This window comes from Leopardus geoffroyi, chromosome D4 (genome assembly GCF_018350155.1).
Source record: "Leopardus geoffroyi isolate Oge1 chromosome D4, O.geoffroyi_Oge1_pat1.0, whole genome shotgun sequence".
NCBI lineage: Eukaryota > Metazoa > Chordata > Mammalia > Carnivora > Felidae > Leopardus > Leopardus geoffroyi.
This window is the reverse complement of record NC_059342.1, coordinates 13100860-13119247: the sequence shown is the minus strand read 5'-3', so window position 1 is coordinate 13119247 and position 18388 is coordinate 13100860. Positions and strand designations below refer to the sequence as shown.

General features: G+C 44.7%; 1 protein-coding gene across 11 annotated transcripts in view; it reads left to right on the top strand.

Annotated features, from left to right (window-relative positions):
- The window catches only part of TRPM3 (transient receptor potential cation channel subfamily M member 3), an 803483-nt gene that overhangs the window by 765431 nt on the left and 19664 nt on the right, over positions 1-18388 (top strand). The window lies entirely within an intron of this gene.

Below are 18388 nucleotides of genomic sequence, written 5' to 3'. Positions count from 1 at the left end.
GAAGCTAAAATCTGCGTCAATGTCAGGGTGTGATGTGTTCAAAGAAAAACATTAATAAATAATAGCACTGGTGATGTGCAGATGTGCCAAATTAAGGAGAGGGATAGATACCCAGAGGACTGAAGTTTGGGAAAGAAAGAAAACAAAATTTGCACTTTAAAAGGCACAATATCGGGGTGCCTGGGCGGTGCAGTTGGTTATGTGTCCAACTCTTGATATCAGCTCTCACAGTTCATGAGTTCGAGCCCCACCTCGGGCTCTGTGCTGATGGCACGGAGCCTGCTTGGGATTCTGTCTCTCCTTCTCTCTGCCCCTCCCCTGCTTGTGCGCTCTCTCTCTGTCAAAATAAATAAATAAAAATTTTTTTAAAGGCACCATACCAAGGGCTACTTGGAGATAAGATGATATTGGTAATACCAGGGGAAGGACGAAGTAGGGGGGTACTTGTAGGGTTGAATCTTCTAAAGCCAAAGCTTGCAGAGATGTTACTTAAGCCTCCAGTTCCTTCCAGCAGGGAAGCTGGCTCCAGATAGATGCAGGAGCTCGGCATTGTCTAAACAGAGAGGTACCTTCCAGCCTCCTCTATTCTATGTTCTTTTGAAAACCAGCCTATTGAAACAAGCCAAAACCAATGGTCTCAAATAGCATGGCTCTCTATCTTCACAGCAAACTAGAACCAAGGTTCTGTTGCTCCTGCCCGTCGTGAAAAAGCATGATTTTGTTTGCCCCATTGCGCCTGCCTTTGAGCCAACCTGAAAACCATTCTAGACAGCTAACCCAGCTATTCATCCATTCATGTGCTCAGCAGAGATTTAGAACCTACTCTGCTCCAGGCCCTGGGCTTTGTACTGGGAGCACAATAATGAGTAAAGCCAGTGAAGCTCCTGCCTCCTGAGGAGCCTAGTGGAGGCAGCAGATATCAAACACAGAATCACGCAATTACTGAATCATAAGCTCTGATAAGTGTATGTTCAAGAAATACAGAATGCTGTTAGAACATCTGAACAAGGAGACTCAGGAAAAGGCTTTCTGAGTAAGTGACTTTTAAGCTATGCTATGCAAAATAGGTAGGATTTTGCCAGGCAACAAGTAGGAAAAAAGCCAGGGAGGGGGGAATAGCACGTGTCAAGGCCCTGTGGCAGGAAGGAGGTAACACTTAACCAGTAACTGAGAGAAGCCCAGCATGGTAGAAGCATAATGTGCAAGGGGGCAAAAACGTATGAAATAAAGCTGAAGGGGCAAATGAGGGTGACGTTGTACAGGGCCTTTTAGGCCAATGTAAAGATATGAATATTCTCCTACATTCAATGGAAAATCTGTGAAGGGTTTGGTGCAGGAATTGAGTTGTGGTGATGGTGGTGGTGTGTGTAGGCATGTGTGTAGGTGATGTGAGTTGTATGATTTGATCAATCAGCATCAATACCACGGTTACCAACGGGTCCTGTTGAGAGCTCAGCAAGCACCAGATCATGCACATTAGGAGCTAGCAGACCTGACTTCCAGGCGAAGTTCTACCTTTCTGTGCTGGCTACATGGACCCGAGCCCAGCTCCTCGGTGTGAATGGAAGCACGTGGACTTAAATTAGACCACTAGCGGTCCCTACTGGGGCAGTATGGCCCCCATCGTTTGGAAATGTCATCTTGAAATGCAAAGAGTGTTTCTTTTTGCCCTCTCTGTTTCGGGGGTACCACTGGCAGTTAGTAAGTGGAGCCCAAGGAGGGTACATGTCCTACAATGCACGGGACATTTCTACAATGAAGTGTTTTTCTCTGCCCCATTCCCACACACTTCCATGTAAGTGAAAAACCCGGTTCCAATTATCTGAGCCTAACTCCATTTTACCTTTAAAAGCACAATATTTTTGTAGGTTTTTAGTAAGTAGTGAATTTCTTCCAGGAATGAAACACCATGAAAATTGAGGGCAATGGTATTTTGTTGGAACTTTCCTACAGGTGGTTCACCATTGAGAAAACCAGCTCACCAAGGACAGTGCCACTCATTCATTGTACTTGAGTCCTTGATCAGCCTGTACGTTTGTGGCTGTGTCATTCGTGAAGTCTTCGTATAGATGTAAGCATCTGACCCTGGCACTATAGCTTCCAGAATAGTTAGACTGGAGCATTTATATTTGGGAACATTTATAATATTATTACATGTTATTGTCCTTTTATTTCCCCTTTATATTAAAATTAGGACATTCTTTTCTGTGATTGTGAGTACTGATAAATTTTACCACCCATACATTTTTTCTCAGAATAGTAAACAAGCGTTTGAAGATATTTATTATTTAAAAAAAAACAAGGGCGTTGCGTCTGATAAGGTTGGGAACAACTGAGCAAGCCCGTTCAGTGCTCCAAAATGTTGTGATCTTAACAATGTACCTAACTTCCCATGTTTGGATGGTCTCTCGGTAACTTTAACATGCAGAGAATTCTGTGTAAAAATTGTAGAACAGAGGTGTCAAGGCTGACATCCCCAGTGAGAAGCCATGTTGGTATCATATGCCCCCAAGATGATATGATGAGAAGACACTTGACCTTTCTGGTGTTCCTCCCCAAAAGTCCACAACCCCAGTCTAATCATTCTGGGGGGGGGGGCGGGGGGTGGAGGGGAGAATCAGATATCAAATGATATCAGAATCAGTGTCAAATCAAGTGACACTCTACAAGATGCCAGACTGGTATTCCTCAAAACCTTTAAGGTCATGAAAAGCAAGGAAGACTGAGAACTGTCACAAACCACAGGAGACTAAGGGGACATAATGACTAAATGCACCATAGCATCCTGGATGGGATCCTGCAGGAAAGAAAGGACATCATTGGAAAACAGGTGAAGTGTTGAATCAAATCTGAAGTTTAGTTCATAGTAATGGACCAATGCAGATTTCTCTGTTTGGGCAATTGTAAAATGGTTGTGTACAATTTTGACATTAGAGGAGACTGGGTAAGGGCATCCGGGAATTCTCTGTACTAGCTTTGCAACTTTTATGTAAGTCTAAAAGTATTCAAGTTTTTTATAAACTTGTTTAAAAAAAAAAAACATAGGAAGACATTAGGGGTCTCACATTTAGTTATAACTTGAGGAATTTTTCTAAAGATATAAAATAATCATCACATGAAAGGACACAAAACAAATGTCACAATGTCCCTGGACCCTCACACTCCAGGGTCAATATATGAAAAAGACAAAGATGCCATGGGAACCACGGGAAGCTAATGTAAAACATCGTGTCCTCGGTGAATATACAAATGCCAGGAGACATGGTAGAAATGGAGAGAATGCAGTGGGCGGGTCAATCAGGTGAACTGAGACCAAGCTTTGAAGAAGAGGGGCATTGCTGGCAAGACTGAAAAGCTGATTGACAGAAGCAAAAAGAGAGATTAATAAGCAGGCTATTCTTGGGGACAGTTTCTGTCAAGCAGTAATGAGATGTGAGGTTAACAAAAATAATAATAGCAAATACTTAAATAGAATCTATATATCAAGCATTGTCCCACATGTTCGCAGATGCTCCCTCATTTGCTTCCTGTAACAATCCTATGAGGTAGGATTATGGCCCCTGCTTTTAAATTAATTTTTTAATGTTTTTATTTATTTTTGAGACAGAGATACAGAGCATGAGCAGGGGAGGGGCAGAGAGAGACACACAGAATCCAAAGCAGGCTCCAGGCTCTGAGCTGTCAGCACAGAGCCTGACACGGGGCTCGAACTCACGGACTGCGAGATCATGACCTGAGCTGAAGTCAGATGCCCAACCAACTGAGCCACCCAGGCACCCCTATGGCCCCTGTTTTTAATGGACAAGTAGACTGAGGCACGGAGAACTAATGTCCTAATGTATATATTAGATTAAGTGCTATGACGTCTCCACTTTTGTAGAAAGGTCATATGGTTTGACCTAATAAGTAACTGGCCTCAGATGCACAGCTATTTGGAAGGTGGACCCGGACTTTGAAACCTGGTAGCTGGCTCAGCAGCCTGGGCTGGGGGCCTCTGAGCTAGAGGGCCTCTTACACAAATGACTGGCATATATTGAGTACTCACTACATATCAGGAACTATCTAAAGCTTTACGTGTCTCAACAACTCATTTCCCTCTGCAGCAACACTCTTGAGGTGGTATGAATATCACCCAATTTACAGTTGAGCCAACTGAGGCCCAGAGAGCTTCAGTGGCCTGCCAGAGGTTGCACAGCTAACAAACGGCAGAGCTGGGATTTGAACCCAAGCTGCTGGCTCCAGAGCATTGGTCCAGTGCTCTCTGCCTCTCCCGTGTTTACGAGTGTGGTACAGCAGAATTGACTGAGACAAGCTTTCACAGCAGTTTGATAGTCTGGAGAGAAGAGGCTTTCCCTGTCAAACCTCAAAGCAGATGCCCAGGGCTTTACATTTGATGGGACATGCAGGAGGGGGACGTTGTATCTTCTGGCCAGCTCAGAGTGAATGACATTGCTGTTCTGGGGGAAGAGAAAATTGACCTCAGAATCTCTTCAAAAAATAAGCATGGAAATAAAAGAGAATAAAAGGGAGCAAAAGAAGAGAAAGAATGTTGAGAGATTGGAAGAAGCATTCCAATGATGGAGGTATTTGGAATCCAGTACTGTAGTTGCAATTGGCTGGCTTCTGTCAACATCTAAATGACATGCGGAACATCCCATGGAATTTGGTGCTCAGATTTACCGCATCCAACAGTGTTGTGCTCATGTCAGAATGCCCCTATACTTAATCTACTTAATGTGCACCAGGATTCTCTTAGGCAGAAAAGAAAAAATAGTCAAAGGTTGTTTGTCTGGTGAGTTAACTTTTTACAATTCCATTTCATAACATGACCTAAACCTTTACTAATGTTAATGTCCAATGAACCCAAATTAGCAAAAAAAAAAAAAAAAAATCTATACTACATCATTTTAAGAAATACAATGCCATTATCGTTACATGTATACAACATCTTAAGCTAGCTGTGGATTGGCTGGCAAGAAGATTCTATACAAGTAAAGAGTTTCAGAATCTAAAATAACTCCAATCTTGGGGCACCTGGGTGGCTCAGTCGGTTAAGTGTCCGACTTCAGCTCAAGTCATGATCTCGCAGTCCGTGAGTTCCAACCCGCGTCAGGCTCTGTGTTGACAGCTCAGCCTGGAGCCTGCTTCAGATTCTGTGTCTCCCTCTCTCTCTGTCCCTCCCCCACTCATGCTCTGTCTCTCTCTCTCTGTCTCTCTCTCTCTCTCTCTCAAAAATCAATAAACATTAAAAATTTTTTTTAAATACCTCCAATCTTGAGCACTAAGTAATTCAGGCCACCAATTCCACACAACGATGGAAAACCTCTTTATCTCTTTAAATCTCAGAATAGAGCAACTTAAGTACCATTGTTCATGGATCAACATTTTGGGTCAGTTCCATGGAAATATAGCTTAGACTTGGGACAGACATAAACAAGGTATAGGTATCCCCAAAATTAATTCATTCATATGAAAATTTAATTAGTTAAATGGAAAGGGCACCATAATGAGTATATTATTGGCACCATTCTGCCCACTTGGCCCTGTATATGGCTCATAACAATGGCAGTTCTTTCTGATTCTGAAGCACATGAGCATGACTGTGAACATCTCACTCGGTCTCAGATGCTGACACACTTCCACCAGTTGGTACAGCCAAATCCCTTTGCCTGCTATTCCTCAACTCAACACCATATTGTAATCTGGGACCATTTGCAGCAGGGCATATCCATGGCAACCGTGGATATAACCAGTTATTTTACTCACCTAGTAACGTGAAACAATAGGCTAATTGTTCATGACACACAGCAAAACAAGATTTGGCTTTTTCCCTGGATTATGCATTATGTTAGGCCCGTCCTCAACCTCTTCTGAACAGAGATCCCAAACCTAACACTATGTTGCTAAATGAAGCCATCAGTCCCAGTGGGTGCAAACAGCGATGTCTGAGCGAACTGCTTATTCTTGGGCCCATCGACACACTCGGAGGAAATGGGAAATCTCTGTTTCCATGGCTTAAAAAACAGCCTCTTAAATTGAAGAGGACTTAAACTGAGTCTTCGAGCTTGTGTGATGAAGTATCTTGTCCAATGTCCCATGAATGGTCCTTCCTGACCTGGAATTAATTGTTCATGCCCCTTCCAAAGAATATCGGTTTGTTCATTTCCATAAGCAACACTGGGTAATCAATAAAATGAAAACTGGGCTTTGTCATTTCTTTCACCATGTTTGTGGTGATAAATACACATCTTCCATTTACACTGAGTGTATTATCCACATAGATGTGGAGCTTAAAGTAAGCATGTTGGCCAAAAATTACTTATGGTCAAACTTACTCTCCAGAGTCTTTATACACAGTATTACCTGTGGACATCACCGTCTGGGAGCCACTGACCCAAACAAAAGAATGAAACACAAGCGAAGTCTATATGCAGATGTCTGGACATTCAACTTTAACATAGCTGTCAACTCCCTCATCATGAGAAAGGGGACAATGTGGTAGCTAAGATGATGGAATATCTTAGGTTTGAATTCAGGCTCTGAGGCCTCTTACTAGCCATGTGTCATTGAGACAGTTACTGCCTATTTGTGCCTCAGTTTACTTATCCATAAAATTGACATAATAGTACCTGTTATGGGCTAAAGTATTTCCCCCAAAATCATGTGTTGAATTCCTAACCCCCACTGTGACTGTGATGAGGGCTTTGGAACGTGATTAGATTTAGAGGAGATGAGAAGGACTCTCAAGATGGGATTAGTGCCCATATAATAAGAGACAGTGGAAGGCTTGCTTCCTCTCTCTCTGCTGTAGGAGGACACAGGGAGAAGACAGCCATTTGCAAGCCAGAGAGAGGGCTTTCACTGGGGAACCAATTCTACTGATACCTAGGTCTTAGACTTCCCAGCCTCCAGAATTGGGAGAAATTAATGTCTATTGCTTTTTGTTGGGACACTTTGAGCTCACTAAGACACTACCTCATATTTTGTTTGTCTTATTTTTCATGAGCTGAAATTTATAAAACATGCAGGATAGTCCCTGCAATTTTATTAATTGTCAAATGAAATCTTTTTTTTTATTTTTAAAAATGTTTAATGTTTACTTACCTTTGAGAGAGAGGGAGAGAGAGAGAGCACAAGCAGGGGACGGGGAGAGAGAGAGTGAGACACAGAATCCGTAGCAGGCTCCAGGCTCTGAGCTGTCAGCACAGAGCCCGATGTGGGGCTTGAACCCATGAACCATGAGATCATGACTTGAGCCGAAGTCGGACTCTCAACCAACCAAGCCACCCAGGCGCCCCAATTGTCAAATGAAATCTTAAAAGAAAATGAATAGATAAGAAATCCTCAAGTGTTTCTTACAGGACTTTCACTATTTTGTCTTAGCCATCAGCCTCTCTATACCCTTACTACCTTTTTAAAAAACACATATTTTTAAACGTACATTTAAAAGTATTAACTCATATATGTGAAATATATGAGCTAATATATGTGAGAGCATCTGGCATAAAACCTGACACACCCGTCTCCAAGAGGGATGTAACTACAATTTTCTCGTGATATAATTCTAAATCCTTGCCGTACTTGAGTTTCAAACTTGTTTCATAAGACCCATATCAACCCTGTTCTTTGAAAGGTCATAGATAAACAGCCTTATGTATGTCCACGTTGGCGTGTCCTCTCGTGGCCTCAAGGAACAAAGATCACTGTCATCGCTCACCCCACCGGACATTGGCTTTATGTCACCTTAAGTAGAATTGCATCTTACACTGGGATTTGATCACAGTCAGGTCAGACGTTAAATGCACACAGGAGGCTACTCCTCTATATCCATATATAGCTAACTTAGCAATTAAGCAATCCACTTGACCCCACAACTTTCTTTTAGCTCACCTCTCTCTTCTGTCTTCTCGGGTGTGGCTGTGCTCACACACACATGTAGATGTGTCATCACTGAGCATGCAGCACAGAGCCTGTGTATTAATCATCCTCTTTTGACTAAACGGCTGTACAAGATACAGGGACAGAGAGACAGAACATTCAGTTACAAATTCTCCAAGCTTGTAGCCCACAAGCTGGTCCACCAGAGCCCGGAGAACAGCCTTTGTTTCACAATCAGGCAAGGGAGAGAGTGGGGAGAGCCCGACGTGTTCCTTTTCTATGTAGGACTCAGAAACTAGCCAGTTTTATAGTTTGTAGTTTAGTGTTCAGATGTCCCTGAAGGTCTATTCAGACCAGCATGGCCCAAGGAAATGCCACCACACAGCATTACTGAGAGTGAAACTTCATGAAACATAAGCTTGTTTAAAAAAATTATGGCTGTGTGTTTTTAAAATATATGTGTGTGTGTGTGTGTGTGTATGTACATATATATATATATGTGTGTGTGTGTGTGTGTGTATATAAAATATATGTGTGTGTGTGTGTGTATATATATATATATATATATATATATATATATATATATGAGCTGTCTCATCACTAGTTTGCATTTTGTGCAATGACCAAGTGAAGTCATCTTATTTTCCAGCACTCTGACCAACATAGTCAACTCAGTTGTTTGGGAAAACAGCAGCATCTTGGTTGAGGGGTAGGGGGAAGGGAGCATCCAAGTCTAAGAGGAAAATGCGGATGTGATATAAACCATCTATTTTGGGGCACCTGGGTGGCTCAGTCATTTAATCGTCCAACTCTTGGTTTTGGCTCAGGTTATGATCTCACAGTTCGTGAGTTCACGAACTCTGCCCTGATGTGCGGAGCCTGCTTGGGACTCCCCCCACATCTCTCAAAATAAAAAAATAAATAAATAAGCCATCTATTTCACCTAAGGGGAAAAAAAAGAAAAAAAAGAAAGAAACTTCCTATCTTCACAAAGAAAGGAAATGTGAATTTAAATATACCACTGCTCAGTAAAACTGTCTGCACATCTTTCAGACTGCCAGCTACAGCTTTTGGTTGGGTGTCCTGAGCCGGGAAAGGTTAAGATGCTTAAGGAACAGAGGTGATTTTCCCATATCTGAGCTTCCTGTCCTTTGGCACAGTGGGTCCAGCAGTTTGCACGAGGAAGAAGCCATGGAACAGTGTAGTGGTAATGGGAAAACGTAGGATTGTGTTCTGAAGCCATCAGTGAGAACCCTGTTCCCTCCCCCCAGCCTCACACTGTGAGCATTGCTTCTGTCTAAAAAAGGTGGTTTTGCTCAAATCAGATTAGAATCAGCTTTCCCTAAGCAGACTGCTGTTTGGCCCATAAAGGCAGGACAACTCTTCACGTGGGTGGGATTGAGAGAAAACTTGTGAGCCCAGGCACCTGCTTTCATGATCACCCATTTCTTTCAGACGGGTGGGTGCAAAGGGGAGTCTGAGAGTCTCTGCTGCAGAATGTGGGGGACCAAAATTCAGCTGGCTTCAGTCCTCCCACCTGGGGACAGGGGTTTGGTCCCTATTTCATTTCAGGACACTGGGGATCAATTAAGAAAAAAAAAAACAAATCACGAAGAGAGGCGTTACTTAGTAGAACAAGAAACCGTCAAGCAGGAGCTAAAAATGGGTGAAGGGGAATTACTGTTTCTTTAGTAGAGCCAGTAAGGATTACGGTAAATAGTTGCACTCATCACTATCTGATTAGATCCTTGGAAGTCCCAGCCAAGGCCCCGTGTGTTGCGCCCCGCCCCCCCTTAATGTTCTTTCCTCTTCTCCAGATACTGTGCCCTGCACTGCTTCAGACACAAGAATTTGCCTGTGGCTCACAGAATGCAGCAGCACGCGTCTACCCCAGGGCCTTTGCCCTGGCAGTGCCTGCTGCCTGGAGCACCCTGTCCTCAGAGAGCCTCCTGACCCACACCCTCACCTGCTCCCCCATACCTTCTCAGTGTGGCTCCCAGCCACCCACATGCCCCCCTGATCCTTCTTGCCCTGCCTTACTTTCTCTTTTCCTCCATACCACTTATCACCTACCAGCATAGCACCTGTTTTACTCATTTATTATGCCATGGTTTATTTCCTGCCCGCCCACCACCACCACTGCTCTCCCAGCACAGTCTGCGGAAGGGCAGGGATCTCTGGTGAGTCGTCACTGGTGTATCCCAAGCACTTAGAACACTGCCTGGCACATAGTAGGGGCTCTATAAATGCTTGAATGATGGGAGAAGCTGGACATGTGTCTTCATCATCATCATTAATATTATTTCTGTTATTCTGATGTCAGGCTTAGACACGAGGAAACTGAGGCTCAGATACATTAATTGACCTAGTCAGTAGTACCCAGATGGCAAAATATCAGATCTAGGACTCACACTGCACCCACCCTTGGTTAGTGCCTTGTGTTCGGTGACTTCAAAGAACGAGTCCATAAGATGGATCCGTTATGGGTAGATCCCCTAGCGGGAAATGTACGGTAATGTGATTATTTAAAATACGGAAACCATGATCAAGAGCAAACTGGTTTTTCCATCCTGCCCTGTTCTGTGCCCCCCACCTTGCCTCTCCATTTGATCCACTTCTGAGTGTCTTATTTTTAACACGCCTGTGAGGCGTGTGTCAGTGTCGGCCTGGGAGAGAAAAAAGTTGTTAATCCACTCCCTGGAGATGTGCTCCCACCCCACCACGTATTAGAATCATAGTGATGCTTACATTCAGCCTACAGTTGGACTCACTTACTGCCATGCAGTGAGTGATGGGAACCAGTGAGCTCGCCCACAGGAGTTTAGGTTTGAGCAGAAGGTGGACGGGCTACGATCCAGATTCTTTGCTGTTTGAGGAGCATCCGTTGAAGTGTGAAAAGCTCAGGTTTTAACAGTAAACAGAGACAAGTGGGAAGCCTGGCCCTAAAGTGATAGGAGAGGGGGCAGGGAGATCAGAGCCTGGGCACTAAGCATCTGGGGGCCCTGAGAGGGAAGCGTGCCGGCAGGCAGGGCCAGCAGGAGCTGTGAGTATAAACGGATTTCTTGCATTGTCGCTTACCGGAGAATTCATAAATAATGTCAGCAGGAACTTGTGTTTGCTTAGAAATACATGACTAAATATTAGGGGCCACATTGATTGTTTGCCTTGATGTCATATAACTCTGGGGGCACAATCCAATGGGAATCGGCAGGAACCATGGATCATTTTTGTGGAGCTGGTAGCACTTAGTGTCCATGATGTATGTCCACACAGAGATAGGCACAGTCCAGCTCACTGGACTAATCCTTCTCAGCACAGAAGTCCCCGATGTGAGGCTGCTGGTTCTTCTCACAAAACACTCCCTCTTGAAGAAGTCCCTGGATCTTCCCCCTTCAGATACCGTACAGAACAGATGTGTGGGTTTCTGAAAAATCACACAATCTGTTTTTAAACAAAAACAAGAAGCGTATTCTTTAACATGTGGCATGGTAGCTAAGGTGGGGTGGACCCAATGGGGAGACCTTGCACTGTTAAGGCAGTGAGAATGCAGTCAAGCTCCCTGCGCCTGTAATGGAAGGAACACCTGTTCTGGCCTCTGTACTCCTGGAGGGTGTATTGTTGCAACATGAGAAGCTGTGACAAGAACCTCACAGCCAAGGGGCCTGTGGGTGGCTCAGTTAGGCATCCAACTCTTGATTTCGGCTCCGGTCTTGATCTCACGGTTCGTGAGATCGAGCCCGGCATTGGGCTCCATGTTGTCAACATGGAGCCTGCTTGCGATTCTCTCTCTCCCTGTCTCTCTGCCCCTCCCCCACTCACAGGCGCTCTCTCTCTCCTCTCTCTCTCTCTCTAAAAGTAAATAAATAAACATTTTTTTTAAAAGCCTCACAGTCAAGCATTACAGTGGAGGTGGACAGTGGCACAAAGATTTGGGCAAATAAATCATTTAGTTGATTTTTTTCTGGAATTTTTTTACTGTTGTTGGTTTGAAGAGGAAAAAAGCTCATCTAATCGTCGTTTGTGTAGGCAAATATCAAAAGGAACGAGGTGATCCCTCAGTAAAATTTTAAGTTAAATTCTTTTTATTTCTGTCCTTCCAACCTTTCCCTGAACTCCCTCCCCAACTGCCATGAATTCCCGGCACTCTGGATCATGGCCTCCCCTGGTGAAACTACTAGCCTGAGACGCTGATTCTCTCTAAGGTGCTAACGACTATCCTCAACTGGAGAAAAATGTTTAACTTCGAGAAAACAAAACCCACTCAAGCCAGATTAAATCAAGAAAGACTGGCTGTAAGCGTGTAAGAGGAAACCTCAGAGACATTCAAAGACAGGAAACAAAGCATGACGTGAGCTGACTGAAAATAAAACTGGAAGTGGTTGGGGAAGCCAGAGTCCAAAGACACGGCCACTCTCGTCTGCTTTTCTCACCACGCCCCTCCGGTCTCAATCCATTTATCTCCGTTTCTCCCCTTTCCTTCCTCCCCTCATTCTCTGCTCCCTCTCTCAGATGGCCTGCTTCACATACCTAACATGGTCTGACTCCATGTGACAGTTGAGTTAAGTTCCTGGCATCATCTCCCTAAAGTTGCTGTCCCTCAGTGTAAGTTCTAAAGACAGAGTCTGATTAGTCATTGTCCATTCAATGAATTTGCTCCTCCTTGGGTAATGATGGGAATGGCCCTGAACTGGGGATTGGGAGGGGGAGGGAGAAGAACCTGGGGCTTTGTCCACCTGAATGAAAGACTTAGTCTGCCTCTCCTAGCTGTGAGCAGCACAGAGGAAGCTGAGCATGTATATATGTACTGACATTATCTATTGGCCATCGATATGGACATTACCTATTGATAATGCTGTAGGACCAGCCACCCCAAAAGGCAGTGGCTTGAAGCAATAAGCATGTACTGAGCTCAGGTGGATGTGGGTTGGCTGGAAGGTTCTTCTGGTCTTAGCTGGGCTCGGTCACATGCCAGGGAATCAGCTGGCTTTCAGCTGATCCAGAAGAGCCTGAGCTCCAACAACAGAAGTGACTGGAATCAGAGGCCCGTGTGTTTCCTCCTCCAGCAGGCTAGCTCAGGCATGTTCCTCATGGTTCTGACTGGGGCAGAAGAGCAGAAACAGAAACACTCGAGGTTCTGTTTTTCTTTTTTCTAGGTTCTGTATGGAACACATTTGCTGACATCCCATTGGCCAGAGAAACTCACATGGCCAAACTCAGAATCAAGGAGCAAAGACTTAGTTTAGTAAGAGAAACTGTCACATCATAAGGAGCTTGGATATGGGGGGAGGAGAGAAATTGGAGCTAAATTGGAGTCAATCCAGTGTGTCACGGCAACAATCTCAGTGACATGTGCAACAGGCTGTGCCCTTCCCCAGCAAGAGGTGCGCAGAATTTTTCTGATATTAGTTCCTGATTCCAAATAATGAACCACCAAGGTTGGAGTTTTGAAACCTCTCAAATATTAGCAGCAAAATGACAATTTTGTCTCCAGATAAAGCTACATGTATAGAATTGCAAAGCCACAGAACCAAGATAACAGAGGGAATTGAATTTTTCTCCCTTTTCCCCCATAATTCCTGCCCCTCCCCCACCCACACCTCACACACAACATGCCTAGGCTTGTAACATCCTGCTGTCTAGTTCCCTGGATTAAAAACTGAGGCATATTCAGTTTAATAGTGCTTTTTAGGTAGCTCTAGGTTGAACTTGTGTGCAAATAGCAAGTAGACCAGAAGCCCTAAGGAGTTGAAGGCTTTGTCATCTGTATCCCTCCTCCCCCATGGTGACTGGTTTCCATGTATGGCAGTGGGGGCTAATTCTTTGATAGCTTTTGTGCCAGGAGTGAAAAGAATAAGGTTTCTACAAGTGACCTCCAGGGTCACTATCCGGGGATAGATGATCTGGTCTAGAAGTTATTCTGGTCTTTTCTTCCCTGTCACAGAACCATAACGTAGGAGAAGATCAGGACTAGATGGGCTTGGAGATCATCTAGCCCAGCATTTTCCAACTGTTAGTCACATAAACCACTCATTGTTTTGTAAAAATGTGCTCTACTCTTTAATGGTTTTAGTGAAATTGGCTTATTTTTAAAGCCTAAATTATTTTTAAAAATTTATCACAGCCATAAATTGAAAAATCAGTATGATTTGACATAAATAAAAGATAACCATAAAATAAACACAATGACAACCACATTGTTAGGAAATTCTCTCCAGATGTTTGAGCCTCAGGCCTGCCCAGTTTTCACTCATAAGGGAGTTCAGCAAACGTGAAGGAAGTGTTAAAGAAATATGATCCTCAAAGTGACGTATTCTCCCTGATGGAGTCGGGAAGATCGGAAGGGATTTGAAAAGGTCACCAGTTTCTCACTGTCCAGTGTTATTTAGTGCCCAGTTCCTGTATTCTAAAATCATCTCGGACTTCCTGCGTTGGGGTGTGGGCACCACGCTGTAGGGAATATCAGTGGTCCTGGTCCTTCCTTTCACAGATGGAGGATCTGAGGCCTCTCCCTTCTCCCCGGTGGGGGCCTCTGTGCCTGGTCACTACTGCTTTGCCTCTTACCTACCAGCTGGGTTAGGGGGAAGGAAAAGAAATGAACCACAGAAGAAGTAAAGGGCAGAGCTGGAGGATGGTATTTGGACGCCACAATGCTGGAGCTTCCCTGGTTTTCAATGACCTCTGCTCTTGCGGTCCTCCGCTTCTAGAAGACATAGATGGTAGCCTACTGAAAGGCATGGAAAGTGCCTCACACTTCCATGAAGAAAACCTCTGCCTGCCTCCACCACCATCAAAGACTTTTAGATCAGGAAGCTTCTAGAAAGATGTAGCCATACGAAGGGAAGGGAGGCATCTCCAGTTGTCCTTCCGAAACAAAACAAAACAAAACAAAACAAAACAAAACAAAACAAAACCCCGTTGTGTCAGAAAAGGCCAAGAGCACAGCCATCTAAATCTAGTTCATTCTTGGAGTAAGCCACAGGGGCTGTGCTAATGGAATTCTAAATCCTCCGGCAAACTATATGGATTTTCAAAAGAAGGTGGAGAAATCCTCTTTGTCCTGTTATCTTTTCAAAATGGATTTTTAGTTGAAAATCCTTGCTTTAAAAAAAAATAGGATAAATGTAGTCATATACTCAACTAAGCTCTTTATTCCATTGCCTATGATCTGGAATAAGCTTTTGAGACGCTTCTTCAGACAGGAGGGGAAGGGACAATCTTCAAGAAATATTCTTCTTCAACATATTTTTAAGGAAGATGCTGATTATATCAAACACTGCCTAGTGTTTCATTTTAAATTTCTCTTACTCTTTGGGGAAAAGGTGTTATGTGCCTTTAAAAAGATGTTTCTCTTCCCCATATATTATAGGAGGAAATCAAAAGGGCATGCATCTTAATCTCTGTGACATGGGTGCCTACACCTGATACCCATAGTATGAATCAAATCTCTTTCTCCACATTCTGAATTTTAGTGTTCTGTACATTTGTTACCTCATCTGAACAGCTTAAGCCATTATTCGTGTTGATGGAAACAAGAAAAATTCAGATGCCTACCAGCTTGCCCCTACATTTGCTCATAAATGAAAGATTCCCCTCAACCTTGTGTTGGCTCTTTCTTCAGAGGCCCAGAGGAAACTTTGTAGTAAGAAGGCTTTCATGGACCTCCTGACTGTTCTGTCTTTGAGATCCTGATGGAGGTACTAAAGCTTTCTGAACCTCAGTTCTGTAAAATGGGGATAAGAATATCTATCGTGTCAAGATATTGTCAATATTAAAATAAGGCAATATAAGTAAAGCTCATAGCACAGGGCCTTTTTTTTTTTTTTTTAATTTTGAGAGAGAGAGAGAGAGAGCCAGTAAGCAGGGGAGGAACAGAGAGAGAATCCCAAGCAGGCACTGAGCACCAGCAAAGAGCCCTATGCAGGACTCGATCTCACAAACCGTGAGATCGTGACCTGAGCCCATATCAAGAGTCGGACGCTTAACCAACTGAGCCACCCAGGTGCCCCAGGGCCTTATATTTAAGCATGTAATAGGTGGTCACTCTTATCATTATGCATTACTACATTGGAAAGGCCACATGAGATCCATCAGAGTACATACAGGCTCTGGGGTAGGAGAGAAGACAGGACTCACTTCTGCTTCATCCGTAACGGCGTCTCCTGTAGCAGGTCCACTGGCATGTAACAAGAAGTCACTATTTTTTGGATGAATGTTTGAAGGGTTCTGGTATTACGGCTTGTTAGCTATTTGATCTTGGGTAAGGTATGTCACCCCTTGGCACATGTTTTCCCAACCATGAAGGCAAGAGAATACATTTCTTATGGAGCTACGGGGAAGCTTAAATGCAGTGGCCGATGTGAAGTGCCCAGCACCGAGGCTGACACACGCTGTGCTCTTCCCCGCGCGTATATCCCCAGTCTCTACCGCCCTTCACTTTGGAGGATCCCAGATGAAGAACCAGGGTCAGCGTTTCCTGAGGAAGATGGCAAGAAAGACTTTATTCGAGGGAGTGGAGGGTTACTACGATGCAGTTTTGTGATAGGAAAGAGATCGTGCCCAACTCTGAATGCAGCAAGGGAGACTAGAAATCTATAGCTGGGAGCAGGGTGTGGGTCAGAAAATGGAAAATCACGAACAGGAAATACCAGGCTAAGGGGGTTCTGGCCATACCAGGCTGCTAGGTGGTCAAGACATCAGCCGGGGGATGGTGGAGGATGAGAAAACTCATCAGAGAGTGATCATTATGAGATATTGAGGGGTGGGAATTCTGGCTGAACTGACTCAATGGGATTCTTGCTGAAAGTGGCAATGAACAGACAATCCTGGAAGGTACAGAGGTCGGGGGCTAGCTGACGAAGAGCCCAGACCAGCCTGAGTGGAGTTTGGCCAGGCAGAGTCCCTGTCAATACCGACCCCAGTCCTGGCTGGAAAGGGGGCAGAAAGTGAGCTGGGGTGGGCTCCAGAAGGCCAAGTGAACATTGAAAACCAAACAGGATTCACCCAGGTGGAGCTTGGGACAGAGAGGGAGGTTTCAGAGGGGCCTTCTGAAAGCGAAAGAAGCATGACTGACAGGAAGGGAGAGCATGACATTTCTAGGAACTGCAAGAGACTCATGCCAGTTTGTGCTGTGAGGGAAGGGCGGGAAGTGGCAAGAGATGACCCTGGGCCAGCCACTCTCAGAATTTGGACTTCATCGTGGAGCCAGTGGGGGCCTCCATCTCTGGGTTCTCCTCCCAAGGGAGTAAATGAACAGGACCTTCTGCAGGGCTCTCTTGGGTGGTTAGTGCCACAGCTACCAATAATAATAACGATGACGGCTGTTTGAACACACCTGACTCCCACACACGATCACCTTGCAGGCAGATCTGAATGAAGCACTTTGGCCATCTTTTCCAGCCCTAAAAACAGGGTCTTGGTGTCTCAACATTATTCAAACCCTCTTAGGCTAAGAGCATGCATTTTGGACTTGATGGCATGTCAAAAATCATATAATCTTTCCAGCCTAATTCTAGCTCATTGGACTCACTTTAGGGGCACTGGAGAATTTCCTGGGAAACTTTATAAGAAATATCAACACCTGGACCCCCCCCCCCCCCACCTCGGAGATTCAGATTCAAGTGTCTGGGGTGGAGCAGGGCACTGGCGTATTTTAAAGCTCCTCTGTGCAGCCAGGGTTGAGAACCACTATGGGGCACACAGTGTAGCAATGGTAGCTCTTGAGAAGGGAAAGGACTCCCCTTGCCAGATACTCCAGCTGAGATTCTGGGTCAACTTTGCAAACCTTCCTGGCAGATCTTCAGAAGCTGCCTGTGGCAATGGAGACTACTGCACGTACTGCCCCTCTTTACAAATAGACAGTGTTCTTTTTTCTTTTTAATGTTTATTTATTTATTTCAAGACAGAGAAAGAGTGCATGTGCACAGGAGGGACAGAGAAGAGAGAGAGAGAGAGAGAGAGAGAGAGAGAGAGAGAGAGAGAGAGAGAGAGAATCCCAAGCAGGCTCCCTGCTGTCAGCTCAGAGCCCGAATCAGGGCTTGATCTCATGAACCGTGAGATCATGACCTGAGTTGAAATCAACAGTCTGATGCTTAACTGACTAAGCCACCCAGGCGCCCGCAGATAGACCCTGTTCTAAAGCCAACATATGGCAGCTAAAGAGGGAGGGGGACCTCCCCTACCCCTTGGCACCTAAGGGCATGGTCTCACTCCCAGGCCATGTTGTCTGTGCAGCACTAAGGAGCTCTGTCAGGGATTTGCTTTTCCCCTGAATTTACCTGGAAACCCCAAGCAGGCTTCATTAGCACGTTACTCACGCTCATCCAATCCCACACGTCACCTTCCCCATCACCCCCAACTCCAGAACTTTTTTTTCCATTTGCCCATTTATTCAGTGCAGTTGGGTTCTGTGCCCTGGGCCCTGAAAAGCACATTTTTGGAAAGGAAATGCTCCTGGAAGAAAGCAGGGAGCTAAGAGCTCCAGAGTCCCGGCCCATCACCTGTCGTCAGCCCC